At 41.5% G+C, this 17524-nt stretch overlaps 1 pseudogene; it reads right to left on the minus strand.

The window, feature by feature from the left end:
* Positions 1–291: 291 nt before the first annotated feature.
* Positions 292–968, minus strand: LOC131495293 (nuclear transport factor 2-like; annotated as a pseudogene).
* Between the last annotated feature and the right edge of the window lie 16556 nt (positions 969–17524).

Raw genomic sequence — 17524 nt, forward strand, 5'->3', positions numbered from 1 at the left:
GAAAGAAAGATTTCATGGCTTTTTTTGTACCATGGGGCATTGAAACATCTGAACAAATCAATGTCTGGGGGCGAGGCAGATGTTTTCCCCTTCACATCTTTGGATTACTGAGCAACTTGTCAGTAGATTCAAACAAAAATAAACAAAAGACAACTTTTTGCATTACTTCAGTCTTTCCAAGGCAGGCGCTGGAAACTCGTCAGATGCAACTAATCTAGCATCCAAACACCACGCGGATACCTGTCGCTGCTGTGCCCTGAGCCCGCTCCCACCTCTGCCCTGATGCTTTGGGGCTGGTATTCCATCATCTGGAGACATGTGCATAGTGTTGGGAAGAGGAGGAAGAGAAAATAAGAAGAGTGCCGGGCTGGGAAGAGGTCAGCCGAAGTTGTGCAGGGCAAGCCTGAACATGCCATTGGAGCAAACCCATGCACCATTGAAGTTCTTCAGTGGGAACATCTGGCAGAACCCCATGATGGGGTCTTCACTGGGCTTGAGCTGGTCCACAACCATGCTGACAACGTGGCTGGCTGGCTGGCTCAGGTCTGTGTGGTGCTGCTATGCTGGATTTTCTGGAACAGAAGGCTGGACAACTTTTCCACAATGGCAGCTTTCCAATGGAATTGCTGTCCTTCCCATAATAAGGCATGACCATCAATATAACTGCACCTAGGGGCACCTGGGTAACGCAGTAGGCTGAGTGTGGGACTCTTGATTTTCACTCAGGTCACAGTCCCAGGGTCATGGGATCCAGCCCTTCTGTTGGACTCTGCACTAAGCATGGAACTTACTGAAGATTCTTTCTCTCCCCATGCCCCTCTACCCTGCTCCCACTCTCTACCTAAAATTAAAAAAAAATAAAAATAGATATAAATTGCACCTAGTAGAGTTCTGTTGTTATCAAATAACTAGTGATAATGTTGAATGGAGCTGGTTCTAGTCTGCCCACAGATTGGCTTGTCTCCCATTCTGGGGCATCACTGGGCTTCTGCTGAGACCCGGTGCTGACTCCAGAGCCAGCAGGTGGCAGGACATGGGGCTGAGGTCAGTGAGACTGGGGCAGACTGGGCTAGGCCACACAGGGAGGGTCTGGAGCCCCCCAACGAGGTGTCTGGCACAGGGGGAAAGGCTGGGCCCAGCTCAGTCCATTGCAGGTGCCATGGGCACAGTACAGTGGGATAGGCACCTGTCTGTCCCTCTTGTGTCTCTGCATGACCCCGGCCCTGCGTGCCTGCGGGGCACAGGGCCAGGGTCTGGGGCCTGGGGATGCACAGCAGAGGCTCCAGGTGGCCCAAGCGCAGCTCCTTTGGCCCAGCCCCCTCCTGGATACCCTAACCCCTGACACTCACCCAGGGGCTGGCATGCATTAGGTATTTTTCATCATCTGCTATGCATCGCATAACCTGTTTAATGGATCTGGTGGCACAGGATCATGACTGGAGATGACAAATAAATAGAAGGTGTTTTTTGGTAGAACGTACAATGGGGCCTTTGGTAAAAATTATTAAAGCAATGACCTGATTCAATTCAGTAACTTCTAGATGTCCCCCAAAAGGAGAAAATCAAAAGACATTAAGGAGCTGAGTTATCCCTTGACCCCAGGTTGATGTGCAGAAGAAATGGCAAAGATGGAGAATTAATCTCCTAATGTTTTAGATAAGACTATATCATATTGTGTCAATCTCCCCTTTGTAGAAAACAATATCTGTGGTTAATTGTGAAGATCCTGGTGTTGACAGAAGAAAGTTCAAAATGTATGGGAATGATAGTAGTCAGAATCCAGCCTCTGGGAGGAAAAAGGGTCCAATTAGTCCCCAAAGGGAAGCATTTTAATGGGTCGGGATTAAAAATGCAAATGGTGATAGCCCTAAGAAGTGAGACCTGAAAATTAAGAATGTAGAAATACCGAAAGCTTTTTTGTTGCCACAGTAGGTCAACTCTCTGTTCTTCTTTTTGTGTGTCTCCTCTTGGCTCCTCCTTTTGGATTGCATTATTCTGCTCTCCTCTCCCTGGGAGGTCCGTTTGCACGGTACACTAAAAGGACCAGGATCTCTTCCCCTTGACGGTTGCCTCCTAATATTTTCCCCACCCCTACCAGAAGGATAAGTGGGTACCAAGGTAATAGGCAGAGAGATGGATATTTGGGGCTGAGTACTCTTTCTACACCTACTTCAATCCATTGGGGTCTGATAGTTCAGCATTATAGAAGTGCTTCTCCAATTAAGCTGGCCATATGTGACATCGTATGCTGGTCTACTCAAAGCCACATGAGCAACATGCTACATTTTCCCGAAAGATTTCAAGGCAGGGGAGAACCATTTATATCATGATGAATATGGACACATGAAGGCAGAATATTTGAAATTCACATACAAATGTTTAGGATAAAAACAAGGCTTCAAGACAATGTTATATGTTCAGTGTGATGCCTTAGACCCTGAATCTGGCTGGGGACAATGGAGGTCCGTGTGGGGGAGGTCATGGAGGGGAGTTGAGCAGAATGCTTGAAAGTTAAGGTCCCATGTTAACAAATAGTGCGTATTTGTTTATAGTGTACCCTTTAAACTATTTCTATTGGGAACCCAAGTCATTGTCCTGGCCAAGACAGAAATACTCATCCTGGTCACTATCATCATGACCAAATACGTATGTAGTAATACTTTGTAAAATGTAGATCACAGAACAAATAGAAGGGTTGTTGTAGTTGTTGTTATATTTTTTAATGACTTATCTTTAGGTGCTTAATTCAAAGCAATATGGATGGGTTGATTTCTCTCTGTTAGAGAGAACACCCTTTAAGTATTTCTTTTATAAGACTTGTGAAGGTGTATACATAAGTGTGTGTGTTTGCATACTTAGAATTATTTCCTACGAAAATTGGTTCTTTCTCTTTCGTAGTGCACCCTCAGAGTAAGCTATACCACAGTAATGGACATCTAGGACTAATAAATCATGGAATTACAGTGCTTATAACAATTTACTGTCCACATGGTAGATCCACAGTTGTTTGGATTAGTTTGTTTGTTTTCATCTACTGATACTTCTCCAGGAGAATTTTTATGAAACTCGTGGAAACAGAAAATTGGGAGAACTTCACTCAACAAACAGATGCCTGAACTGTGTTTCTCTGCTCTTGCAATGTTTATAATGGCTTAAATGTTTACACATGCATAAGGTACAGGAAATTCTCAAAACGGTAAGAATTTGTTTAGGCTGATCTAATTGGTTTATTGGCTTAGCTACAAGAGCTTTTGAAAAGCACATGTGGAACATCTTAAGGATTATTATTCTTTTTCAGTCTCAAATAAAATGAAGGCAGTAGTGTGTTTGACGAGTGTCTCTCTGAGCCCAACACGCACCACTGTGTGAAGATTGTTGTCTTCCAAGAATACGGTGCATATGAAAGCTTCACATCCATCTCTAATGACTAAATATCTCTACACAGCCTCATCTCTTTTGTCACACTAAGCGCCACCTAATGATGCCTGAGCCCCTGTTGCTTTTCCACCTTCCCCGATGCATCAGACAAATCTTTGCTAAAGTAAATACCACGTGGATCATGTCATGCTTTAGCCCTAGAACCTGCATGAACCCCTGTTCCCTCCATTCTCAAGACCAAACGATTCTGCCTGTATTTTCAATGTGTAAGATGTTCGTTGTCGCTGTACTCTTACTATTTACACTTCTATTTGTGCATCTATGGTTAAAGACGATGTTTTTCTTTTCTTTTTACTTTAAGTAAGACCAGAGGCCCCACTTAAAGTTGTTATTAATGTACAGAAAAACTACAGGTGTGGAGACATCCCCAATAAATGTCAGGTCTGTGAATTTATATGGAATTTGATTTATATGGAATTCCATCATGAATTTCTTGTAACTAGTCAACAGTCAGGAGCTAAGAGTATAACCACAAACAAGGCAACGGGCAAGACTGCTAATGAAAGTATAAAGCTGAGCCCAATAAATGGTTTGCTGAAAGTGCTTACCTGTTTACAGGTGTGGCCGTTAGCTTTCTGTGTATCCACTATAATCATTTTATCGATATGTGTGTAGCATGCTTTATTGGAAACACTTGCTGGAATATTTGACCTCTTAGAGACAGGACATGTTTTTAGTTGTCAACATTTTCAATGCAAATCAGAAAAGGATAAAATTAAAATATGTAAATGCTTTTAGTTTTCTAAAATTTGAAATTAATTTTTGAGGTTGATTTCCTAGTCTTAATACTACTTTCTTATTCTTTATTCCAGTCACTATAATGGATGACGGGATAAACACAAGGGAGTTATACAGATCAGTAGAAATATTAACTTCAATAAAACCATTTATTTCTCATTCAGATAGTGGTAGCTTTGCATGCATTTGATGCGCTACGTTCTTTCAAAAAACCCCAAAACACTAACATTTGGGAAATGTGAATTGGAGATAAACTGTCATCATCATAATTCCTGCTGTTCAAGAAAAATTATATCTAAGTTGGAAAATCATTAAACTTTGATACATTCAACGATTGCAACCATAGTAGAGGTAGACATATATTTGGTCATTTGCAACTGTGACATGGGATATTTGTTCACTAACTTTAAAAACACCTTAAATCCAGGGGTGCCTGGGTGGCTCCGTTGGTTAAGTGTCTGACTTTTGGCTGACGACCTCCCAGTTCGTGGGTTGGAGCCCCGCGTTGGGCTGTCTGCTGTCAGAGCGGAGCCCGCTTCAGATCCTCTGTCCCCACCGCCTCTCTCAAAAATAAATAATAAAACTTAATAAAAAATTTAAAAAATAATATAAACACCTTAAATCCATTGGTGAGTCAGCTCAAACATCTATAAGTGCGTATACTCAAACAGGTATTCAGCATGTATCAGGAGCTGCGTTATTTAACAGGTTTGAAAACTCAACACTCACGTTACACTCTGTGGGTGCTAGCAGTTTAGTTGATATTCTCAGTTCAATTGGCCAGTATGTAGCCTCTTCATGGCTTTTCCACAGAATTTTTTTAAAAAAATTAAACACAAGTACCTTTTAGTTGTTTACAGTTTGTGGAATATGTGTGTGTGTGTGTGTGTGTGTGTGTGTATTCAAATATGCATACAAGAGAGTACACAATGTGGCGTATTTTTGTCAATATTGGAAATATTTATAGAAGGAGCAGAAAGCATAACAAATAAAACCAAGGCACTCCTACTATTATGTAAACTTGGTAAGAAAATGTGCTTTTCAGTATTGTTTATATCTAGCAACTTATAAAGGGGCTGGCTTACAGTAGGTACTTAATAGGTATCTGTTGAAGGGAAAAAGAAGGCATGACTATCTCTGCTTTATAAAATAGTTGGGGTCTGATGGGATGTTCTGAGTGCTGGAATCTGCTTACACCTTATCGAGGGACCCCACAGACCTTAGCAAAAAGCATCTGTTTCAGATCCCAGTATTGCCAAGTTGAATTCTGGTACCAATGCTCATACTACCTCTGTGACTGTGGACAAGATGTTTAAACATCTAACGCCCAAGGCAACTCCTTTATGAAATCAGGAGAATGCACTTACTGCTAGGATGTTGAATTAAATGAGTAACATATATACATTGCCAAGAATCGTGCCTGGCCTGAAATAGACAATAAATCTTGTTATCATTCCTTTCATTCTAGAAGCAACATGGGTACCTAATTGTGGTGTCACACGTAGGTCTGTTACCCTTGCTTCTATCGGGGTATCTCTGAACCATTCTTCCCTGCTTTGATCTAATCTGTGACCACTGTGTAAAGTGACCAAAGAACTAACACCCAATTCAAATACTAGTAACAGTGAATGGTTTAATACTTAAAGGACAACTAGTTATTTTTGAAGGAAATGAATTCAAGATTGAAAAGTCTTACCACATTGGAATAAAGATATTATGATAAACTTTTAGATATAGTGTCAAAACAATGAGCAAGATCATTTTAACTAGGAGCATGACCTTCCAAATGACATAATACCATTTGATGTGCTTATTTGTGCTCTATATGAACCTGTGATTGGAATAAATGTTATCAAATATCTTAGGATAAAAAGTTAACTTTTTTCTCACTTCAATCTTGACAATGAATTTGAGACATGTATCTGAGTAAGAAGGTGGATTTATGGAGAATTGGTAGGCTTCTCTCTCTTTGGAATTTCTGTACATCGTGGAGAAAGGAAAAGCAAGAAACAGATGTATGGCTACGGTACCTACTTTTGGGATGTTCTAGTTGTGGCTTTGAACATAACTGGTATAATATAGATGCTGATTAGGAAAACCTGGTAATATCAGGTTGTGACTTTCCACTGGATCTATGTCTTGTCATTAAATTACCAGATGCCCTGTGGAGCAGGTCAAGGATTTCCAACGGATGCTAGAACAGATATGTGAAAACACAGTTGGAAGACAGGAAAACTTGCCTTTAAAGATAACAACTGCATCAGTTCAAGGGTTGTTCCCATGCGGAAAATTTGGGAATCTGCACGTGGTAAATCTTGGCTAATGACTGACCACGAGTACATAAAAGATATTTAAAAAATGATGAAATTAGAATAATAAGACCATCTATTTGCAGAAGTATTCTGAGTATCAGTTAAGCTAATTAAGCTAATAACACAGACCACAGAGTCTCTATCCCAGTCTGTCTCAATCTTAAGAACATTACATGACTCAGTTCCAAGTTCCATCCAAGAAGGGATTTATGTCCAGGATCTTAACTCGGGGCATACAGTTACAGGAGGCCTTTGCTATGTCTTGGCACCCTCAGTGAATCTCCTATTCCTAGGGAAGACATAAGAAATTTACATTAGTAGTGTAAAAATTACCAACAGCTCACCCAAGTCACCCACTGTCTGTTACCATTAAGTAATTAAATGTATATCGACTGCCCACATTGTCTTGAGAATCTCCAGAAGGCCCCGAGCCATAAGGATGAACCAAGAAGGACACATATAGCTTTTGGAAATAATCAGCTATAAAGAAGCTGTTATAAAAGCTATATATAAAAAAAAGAAATGTACAGAATACTTTTTGAGAACATAGCAGAGAATATTGGCTTCTACCCAGGAAAAGGGGGAAGGTCAGTAGATGCTTCCATGTTTCAAAAACAATGAGTAAATGTTTCTACAAAAACTAAAGAATAACAGTTTTGGGGGGTTTGGTCTTTTGGGAAGGTTCAAGTAAGACACTATTTAAGACACTACTACCATGGCATAGCATATATTAGGGGACGATGACAAAGGAGGGAGCTGAAAAGACGGCCACGGTCTGACATGTGTTGGCCCTGTGTGCCAAGTTAAGGAGTTAGCCTTATAGTATTCTAAGTCATAAAGAGCTTTAAGGAATTTTGAGCAGGGGACAAGTCGGATTGGATCTGGATTTTGTCCAGAGCACTCTCAGTGATGTGAAAAACAATACATAGGTGGGCAGGATAGGGGGCAGGGAAAATAGTTGGAAGTCTGTCGCATCAATTTGGTCCAGAAGTGATGGGGTTCAAATCAAAGCGGTGTGGGTTAATATGGAAGAAGTCCCCTGGGAATTATAGTCCCTTGGGTAGGAAACGATGTGTCCAACTAAAATTCAGGGTTTTGTTAAGGAGGAAGAAGAGAAGTAATAGTTTGCCGAGTAAGTCACGTTCTCTGCCATTGTCAACAAGAACGAGTCAATGACACCAGAAACAATTTTCCATCCACCCTTCCCATAGTTCTGGCCTCTGCTAAAACCGACGGTCTGGCCCAACTTGACAACATTTACATTGGAGTGCTACACGACAGTAATTCCAATGTTTTTAAACTTGGGGTTTGAAAGTTTGTCTTGGCAGATTTCCCTCAGTTTGGGTTTGGTTTGTTTGGCCAGAAAGTGGCATATTCAGACAGGCTTAAATCCCAACCGTAGCAAACACAATCTTAGGCTTTTCAGATTCTATAGTTCAACACACCAGTGATCCTAGGTAGACGGCGCTGGATTACACGTGGGACGTGCTGACAAGATGGGGGGATTAGGTCATGAATACAGCATCATTGGCTGCCTGGCAGAGGGGTGGGAAGAAAATGGTGTCCAGAGTCTGGAACCTTGGTGCAGGCCTGACTCTGCTACTTGCTTGTTTTTTATCCACTGGAGGAAAATACATCAAGCGTCAGCTTTTGTGTGAACTGCAAAATAGTTCAGTTTTAGACAAACTCCATAAATAATCGCCTATCCATTCCTTTTTCATTTCGATTTCATTATCTAGAAAATTTCATAGGCAAAGCACACTTCTGCTTTGTGCCTGTATCCTCTGCTTATCTCCCTCAGTAAAACAGCCTTGTTGATCGCTTAAAGTGTATTTTCTGGGTATTTATGTGTATGTGGCATTGCCGGCTTAAATGAAATGATTACTGGCATTTGATAATTTAATGAATCTTTATTTTTCCTGGAACCGAGAACATTGCTGCTGTAAAGGAAATGATTATGAATGTTTCATTAAAAGAAAATCCGGTAATCAAATATAATATAGAATTAAGAGAAGTGCATGTGGCTTAGTGTTCTGGAGTACATAATGTCTTTCGGCAGAAAGCAATCTATTATAAAAGAAACATCCAGCCGTTGTCACCTTGATGACTCTTTGGTCCAAAGGCATCTGCGACTGATATATGGACACTAATAGCTAAGTTCCTCTTGTCTTGGAACTTGTAGAACTCTTCCAGAAGCTGGGTTCTGAGAAGAGCAGTCATCTCATTTCACTGGGTTGTGAGGAGGAAATAAAACATGTATATGAACGCACATTGGATGTTCCAAGTAAAACACAAATGTTTGTGATTGTTCTTCTCATCGCATGAGACAGAGTTTCCATTGGTTAGAAGGGCTCAGAGAGACTGCACGAAGCTTCTGGAGGCAGATCTGGCCATATGCGTAGAATCGGAGGGTTTGACTCATGGATGATACAAATGGGTAACCTTGCTTCAATTGCCCAAGGAAAGCCATCCGTCTCACTAAGGGGACTGGGTAATGGTGCCATAAAACACACTTGCAGACGGGTCTAGCGAGAAATATGAAAGTTGGAATGGACAAGGAAAATTACCTATTGCAGCCCAAGATGCTTGCTTTAAAAATTGCACAGGGGATATTGATCTGACCAAGAATGACCAGAAATATACATGGGAGCTGCATATCTGTGCATATATATGTATGTACATATATACGCACATTATATTTATCTTTGTGGCCGAGAAAAAAAGGAAAAAGATGAGCATTCGACCTATAAAACAACCCTACAAATGTGATTCACCCAGAGAGCAGTATTTGTGTTAGAATGATTTAATTGTGCGTTCAGTGCTAGATGTTACAGTATGTGTTTGATAGGCAATCTCACATGCATGTGCAACTATTAGATCATTATAATCAATCCTCTGAAATGATACACACTTATTTTTTTTTTCCCCGCAAGTTCTTCACATACTCAGTAGGTGCAATTCAAGTTTAAACGTTGCATTTTCCTCTGGCAGTAACAGGCTTTTTAGAAAAACATCCCAGGAAATATGCCAATTTCTTTATAAACATTATCTCTTTTTATTCCCCCAAAGGAACATTTAAAGTGTGGACCGTTTCCACCCTCCGTTTGCAGGGTCGACTGAGTCTCGGCGAAATGAGCACCCTCAGGACACACAGCCTGGAGAGGCAGAACCAGAAGTGACCCCACGTCTACCTGATATCAAACCCCTGTGCTCGGGAAATCTGCCACACTAGACACTAACAGGTTGTTATCAGCTCCAAGAGGAACTTTCACACCATCTGTGGAGAAGGGCCAAGTTCTGTGTTCATTTTTTTCAATTTCCAGCCCATAAAGTACCCTTATTTTAGTAAAATACAATATAGTGTTACAGCAAAGTCAAATTGCCATAAATTTTTTGAAATGCTTCACTTTCTACCCTTATTTCATTGCAATTGTGCCACGAACTGTTCACAAACTGGTTCCAATCTCCTTTCAGTAGCATGGACTTAAATTCCAATTTGGGATTTCTGAGATCTCACTTTCTTTCTTTTTTTTTTTTAAATTTTTTTTTTAACGTTTATTTATTTTTGAGACAGAGAGAGACAGAGCATGAATGGGGGAGGGGCAGAGAGAGAGGGAGACGCAGAATCGGAAGCAGGCTCCAGGCTCTGAGCCATCAGCCCAGAGCCCGACGTGGGGCTTGAACTCACGGACTGCGAGATCGTGACCTGAGCTGAAGTCGGACGCTTAACCGACTGAGCCACCCAGGCGCCCCAAGAGATCTCACTTTCTAGAAGTTTCTGGTGTCATTGAATTCAAGATGCAGAGTCCCCTCCAGCAATGTGATTATTTTTATCTTTTGTTATAAATGATATAAAATGTCTAATATAATTTGAGGGCACCTGGAAGCTTTATGATCAAACCCCCCAAAATAGCCCTCCCAGGGAATCCCTCTCTGGTATACTAGCTTTATACTGTGTATTTGAAAACAGGATCATTTAGAAAATGTTTCTCTTTGTACTTAGATATGTTTTTCATTGTTATCCAAGATGTTACAGGGAGGTTTTAGGCTTTACGGTATTATTTGCAATGGGAATAAGAATCTAGTGTATTATGCCACAGTTGTATTTCTTGCTTGATTCTTGGAAATCAATTTTCCTTCAAAAAACTTGACCCGAGTCTAAAATTTGGTAAGACTCCCCTTTGTATGGCATGGACAGCAAGAGGACTGAGCATCTCATTAGACATACCTACTGGTATTTCTAGCAAGTCTAAATTTAAACAAGTCCAGACCACACTCTCTGGGTTTCTATTCTGTGTTGGATAAATCTTGGCAAACAGAAATGGTACCATTTTGTTTAACCAAATATATTGGCTGTGAGAGGGTTATCATTTATCGAACTATATCAGAGATGGGCGAGCTTATATGACCACAGGGGACAGGAGGAAATTTAATGAGCACAGATTTCTAGGAATAAAACCAAAGATCCAGGGGGGAGGGAGGAGGTTGGCTGAATGGAAAACACTCACCCCACGCGAAGGCATTCACACAGAATGTTGTAAAGCTCTGTATGAGGCAAACAAAACAGGTGTCTGGCTGCTTTTCTATTACCATCTTCTGTGCCCATCAGCAGCATGAATGGAAATCGAATTCTGAACCATTCAGTTTCATCCAATATAAAAATGGTTTTACTGTTCCGGTTTGCAAGCTCCTTATAAGGGTGTCCCCCCCCACCCCAGCAAGTAAAATTCTCCTCGTTTTGAGGCTTCTGTTGAGCAGAGGGGAGAAAGTGTAAGTAAGGAGCAGAATATGAAAGACATGGCAGGGCCAGGCAGCTTCGGATCCCCTGAGGCTGGGCTGGTGGTTTCGTGGGGGAGAGAGGTAGGGTCAGTTAGCTGAGGATGGGGTTCGCAAGGTAGGCTGAAATCAGGTTGAAGAAGTGCTCTAGTCCCGATTAAGATTTAGTGAATTCTTACTGTGCGTCAAACTCCATGCTGGGCGCCTTGCACGGAACGTGTCGTTAATGACTTGATTCAACAACTTGACGAGCTAGTTACTCTCAGTTTCTCACGAGGTGAGCTGGGTTTCCCCCAGGGGGGTTTAAGCGCACTCAGATTCTTTTGTACATCTTTACCCTATTTACATGCAGAATTCATAACTTCTTTGGGCAAATATTGAGGATGGAAGAGATTTTATGCATTTTAAATTGTTCTGGTTTACCTAGGTAATGACATATCTTGTTAGTTCCTATGGTAGCTTTGAGTCCCTCCAGGGCAAGAGGCTCATCTCTGTTCTCTTTGGAACCCATGAGAACATACGCTTTGCGGGCATGGGTCTAGCTCATTGATGTGTCCCTCATGAATAGAGCAACATCTGCCTTATAGTAGGATCTCAGGAAATATTTCTAAATGAGTGAGTGAATGAATTGTTCCCATTTACAGGTGAGGAATGGAAAGATTTAGTGACCGTGTTAGGGTTGCATGACTCAGTCTGAATAAAAACAATTACTCTTGACAATTATGTTAATCTCTGTGGAATGAGGGGAATCATTAAGGAGGAACCTTTAATCATAATAATTACTTGTGCGAATTTGGACTTGGGTAGGTGATCCTGGCCTCAGTGAGGAGAATAGATGGCCATCCATATGGGGGGTCTGGGGTGTGGTGGGCATTGAGCCCAGGACCGAGCAACTCAAATAAAAGAAGTTGTGGGAAATTAGAGAGACACCCTTCAGGACAAATTGATGGGGGAGGGGGGGGACTAGAGAAAGATAGTCACAGATGACCTGAAAGTTTCTGGAATTGAAGACTGAATCTTCACAGGAGTGTCCAGAAATTTCTTCTTCATCCCTTACCGAAGACCAGTCCCCTCCTTGGCTGTATTACCCTCTATAGGAGGAAAGCCAGGCAGGAAAGGAACAAAGGAAGGACACCTTCCCCTGTTCAACTGAGTCAAGCCTGAGAATTACAGGACTTGTAGGAGCTCAGTCTTCCTCATGTCCAGTTTGAGAACTGGTGAGAAGAGAGTATATGGGTGAATAGCCCCCCGTCTCAGAGCAGCTCAGAGCAGGGGCACTAACTCACCTTCCAAGTCCAGCTCTGGGAGCAAGTACAGGTCTGGACCTCAGAAGAAGTTGATCCCGACAACCCGCATTCATCCCACCTCTGAGGGTTGGTCTGTGTACTTGACTTTCCTGTTGTTACTGCTTTCAAACCTTGTCTTTAGCAGGTCCGAGTGCAGCGGTGTTTACAAGTTCATTGATCACAGCCAGTTACAGTCTTCTTTGCTCCTTCTCCACTCTCACGGTTTCACTTCACCAGCCTTAAAAACACAAACTACATTATCTTTCCTTTTTAGCAGTTGTTTTAGTGTTATTCTCTTATAATGCATGTTAGATGTATGTTTTAAGAAAGTGAAAGAGGTTTTATTTTAATCCTTATGTATATCTACGTTTTGGATCTCTTGGAATTCGTCTTGTAGTCATCATATGTTGTATGTGTTCAAATAATGTTGACATAATACACCAGTAACTTATCAATTGGATGAATTCCTCCCTTCAAGTCAGTGATGATAGAGAGATAGATAGATAGATCTAAATAGATAGAAATAGGTGGTAGATCTCTGTATCTTTTGTGACACAGTTGGATAGATAGGGAGATGAGATAACCTAGCATGACTATTCCCTGTGAATAATTCCAATCTGGTGAATAATTACCTACCTTTGAGGAGATAACTTGTCTATTTTCAAGACAGTAGGATATCATTGTTGGAAAAAAATGGTTACCTTAGTCTTGTTTTTTGTTCTTTCAAAAAAAATTTTTAATGATTATTTACTTTTGAAAGAGAATCAGAGCATGAGCGGGGGAAGGGCAGAGAGAAAGGGAGACACAGAATCCGAAGCAGGTTTCAGGCTCCGAGCTGTCAGCACAGAGCCTGATGTGGGGAATCGAACCCAGGAGCTGTGAGATCATGACCTGAGCCAGAAGTCAGATGCTTAACCCACGGAGCCACCCAGGGGCCCCTCTTGTTTTTCTTTTAGAGAGAGAAAGTGGGGGAGGGAGAGTGACAGAGAGAGAGAGAGAGAGAGAGAATCTCAAGCAAGCTGCACACTCAGCGTGGAGGTGATATAGGGCTTGATCCCCACCCCAGGATCAGGACCTGAGCAGAAATCAAGAGTCGGATGGTCAACCCACTGAGCAACCCAGGAGCTCCTTATTCTTGTTTCTTTTTTTTTTTTTTTTTTAATGTTTTTTTTTTTTTTTTTTATTTATTTTTGGGACAGAGAGAGACAGAGCATGAACGGGGGAGGGGCAGAGAGAGAGGGAGACACAGAATCGGAAACAGGCTCCAGGCTCCGAGCCATCAGCCCAGAGCCTGACGCGGGGCTCGAACTCACGGACCGCGAGATCGTGACCTGGCTGAAGTCGGACGCTTAACCGACTGCGCCACCCAGGCGCCCCTCCTTATTCTTGTTTCTTAAAGAATAAGCTGTTCTCCGAAGTCTGGGAAGTTTATTTCCGGGGATTAGATTACTCATTGGTGGTATTAAATATGCAGTAAACATCTATTAGTTGATGTGAGACACGAGGCAACATATAGTTTCGACTTTGTCAGAGCCTACATTCTGAAAAGCACTTTAACCTATTTGAAATCCACCACAGAATCTAATAAAAATAATTAGGAATCAAACTCATGGTGTAGCAGGACTCGCGCAGGATTCTGGGAAATCATCTTCTCTGCCTTTAACAATTTTCTTTTGCTGTAGTACTGCTTTAATGTCACAGGATCTGAGCTCTATATTACATTGGAATACAATATGTAATGAGCCTTAATGCCAGATGTAGCCTTTATCACAAAGCCTTATGGAGATTGCATTGTAGGAGAATTTATTTTAGAGATAATCTAAGCTTGGAAGCATGCTTGTTTGTGGAAAACATTATAATTCCAAACTCAGTGATTCTTTACACCAATTAATGATTTGGGGATTATTTATTAGCGCATTCCAAGTTCACAGAAAGTTTTAAAAGCGCCGAGAATGTTCACCACACTGTCATCTCAAAAGCAATAGAAGTAAAAGCAAAAGGAAATGGTTCAACCACCTTCATTAAGGAGTTTATTGAACTGCTCGTTTCAACAGCAGGATATAAACAGAGAAAACAGCCCTGAGAAATAAATATTAAAAGCTCATCTCCATAGACCTAGAGGAGAGAACAACTGCCAACCTTTGATATAGCTTGGGAGACTAGTCCTCAGCTGGAAATGCACCAAAGAAAACCTCTCCCAAGAAAGATTTTTTTTTTTTTTTAGAAAGAAACAGAAATTTTCTAAAAGCCTATTAAAACACCCAGTGTGAAATAATAGGAAAAAAATTAAGGGATGCATCATAAAATAATACAGATTACGAAACCAGCAGGTTATAACAGAAAAGGAAAAAAAATACAACCTCGGTCATGTTAATAAAATGAGAAATGAAATTAAATGCTATATATAAGATTTCCTATAGTCTTTACAAAGAAAATGTTACAAAGGAAATCATTTTCTGAGGGCTGTCTCAAAGATGTTCTCCTTCAATGAAATGCTATCATTCTGCAGCTCAGTCTGGCTTGGGGTCTTGACATCCGGGTGCTGGCCAGCAGTGTGGTAGAAAGAACAGGGCTTTGCATATAAATGAAATCTGGTCTAGCTTTTGGTCCTGTTTGGTGTTATGCAGCCTTAAACTATTACTTCATGTCCATGACCTTGGATTTGTTATCTGCAAGTCTCATGATGCCCATTTGGGCTGGTGATTGCGAGCATTGGTTTTATTTTATTTTAGTTTTAAATATTTTATTTTTTTAAAGTAATCTCTACACCCGATGAGGGGCTCAAACTCACAACCCTGAGTTGCATGCTCTACCAACTGAGCCAACCGGGTTCCCCGAGTACATGGGTTTTAGAATGGGGCACATTTGAGTTGGAATCTGTCCTTATGACCTATGGGAAAGTGACCCTCTAGAGAAGCCTTCTTCTAATCTGTGAGAGGGACACTGATATGTACCCCTCGTGTTTGCCAGGATTGCATAAGCTAACCATAAGCGTTGGGTTTAGCCCCTGGTACATAGTGAGTGCTCAATAAATCAGAGCCAACATGATGTTGGTGATAGAGGCAGGAAGATTAAATGATCCACTAATACAAAGCTCTTGAAATCTGGGAAGTTAGAGGTCAACAGGAATGTTCTTTCCTTGTCCCACTATTTTTGAGCAAGGCATAAGGTCCTTAATGGCAAAGCCCAGCAGTTCCTCTCATGCCTGTAACATACAGATTCTTGGTTAGTATCTGCTAAATTAATGACCAATTGAATAAACACACACACACACACACACACACACACTACCCATACAGTTGTATAGTGTCTTGGAGTATATGATCATTCTTGTGTATGTCACCTCATTTGGAAAGCAGAGCAACCCTGTGTGCTAAGTGTCGCTGCCATGTTTTCTCCATTTTTCGGAAATAGATAGGATTTCAGAAGAATTTGCTTGTACTAACTGAGTGGCATGGCTGCATACTTCCTGTGATCACATACTAATTTCAGGGAAGTTACAAAATTTTGTGGAGAGAAGTTGCTGCTCACACATAAGAAACAGACTTCCGGGGGCACCTGGGTGGCTCAGTCGGTTAAGCATCCGACTCTGGATTTCGGCTCCAGTTATGATCACATGGTTGGGAGACTGAGCCTTTAATCAGTTTCAGGACCAATGTTATGTTGGGCTCTGCTCTGACGAAATGGAGCCTGCTTGGGGTTCTCTCTCCCTCTCTCCTGCTTGTTCTCTCTCCGTTTCTCTCAAAATACATACATAAACTTAAAATAAGGAACAGGGTTCTTATAGGAACACGCCAAACTCCCCCCAAAAGATAGTTCTGGAAAACACACAGCATTGACTGCTAATATTCCTCTTTAGAGGAGCCCCTAGAACCTTACGGGCCATAGTCAGTTTCCTAGGAATATCTGCTCCAAAGATGAAGACACACCCCAGCATGATTCTGCTCACTTTGCACAAAAACTGGAGTCTTAACAATAACTAGGAGAGCACAAAACACAGGGACCTGGAGGTTGCTTTAATCAATCTCGGGACCAAATGTTACACCTGGCATCTAAAGTTAAACCAGTGTGATGGGGCCAAAAAGTGGAAAAGAATGGAAAGACGACGTGAAACAGAAATGCTTCTATTTACTGAGAAGATAATGCTCCTATTTACTGAAATTGAAACCGAAAAGAGCAGACAAGGGGGGGTTCCCACCCCTCCTCTCCCCTCTCTCTCTTCTTATTAACCTGGTTCTTTTCATGTTCAGTCAATTTGCAGAATTCCTTTCTCCTGACTCCCCACTTCCCTTCCTGTCTTAAGCTCCGAGGATTAATGTAACTGGCGATCAGATCTGGGCAACCAAGGACCGCAGGTGGCTTTTGCTTGTAAACAGAAAGCTAAGGTGGTTTTATTGTTTATAGGGAAGTCACTGAGCAGATGAGTGTGCGGATTAACTAGAAACTCTTCTTCCTGGGGAAGGTCAGACTGGTACAAATAGGGAGGGCTCCTTGCAAGCCTGTGCTCACTGCCTGAAAAGCCCCACACCTGCCTGCGCTCACATCTCCTGGGATAGAGGTCATCGCCCCCATTTTATTAAAGGTAATTAATAATTATGTTATGGTGACTGCCTCTCTGCTATTCTCAAAATGGAAACACCCAAGGGGGAAACACCAGGGCAAAAAGATCTGGGATTTAGAGAATACGTGAGAAGAAAAAAATCTTTAAATTAATTTAGAACGAGGCAACTATTGGCCTAAATACATGGTATGGTCTAGTGTACAGGGGACATTTTTCAGTTTGCTTGAGATTCATTCCTTGAATATGTAGTATAATTATCCCAAAAGTGAGATGGTAAGAGTCTGATTTGGGGAATGGGAAAATTGAGAACACCTTTCCAGACTCCAGCAATAATTCAGCTGTCTTGTGAATGGTGTGCAGCACGGTAGGAAGAAGGTGCTCTTGACCAAGACTCAGGCCTAGGTCAAATGCGC

Source organism: Neofelis nebulosa, chromosome 1 (assembly GCF_028018385.1).
Source record: "Neofelis nebulosa isolate mNeoNeb1 chromosome 1, mNeoNeb1.pri, whole genome shotgun sequence".
Taxonomy (NCBI): Eukaryota; Metazoa; Chordata; class Mammalia; order Carnivora; family Felidae; genus Neofelis; species Neofelis nebulosa.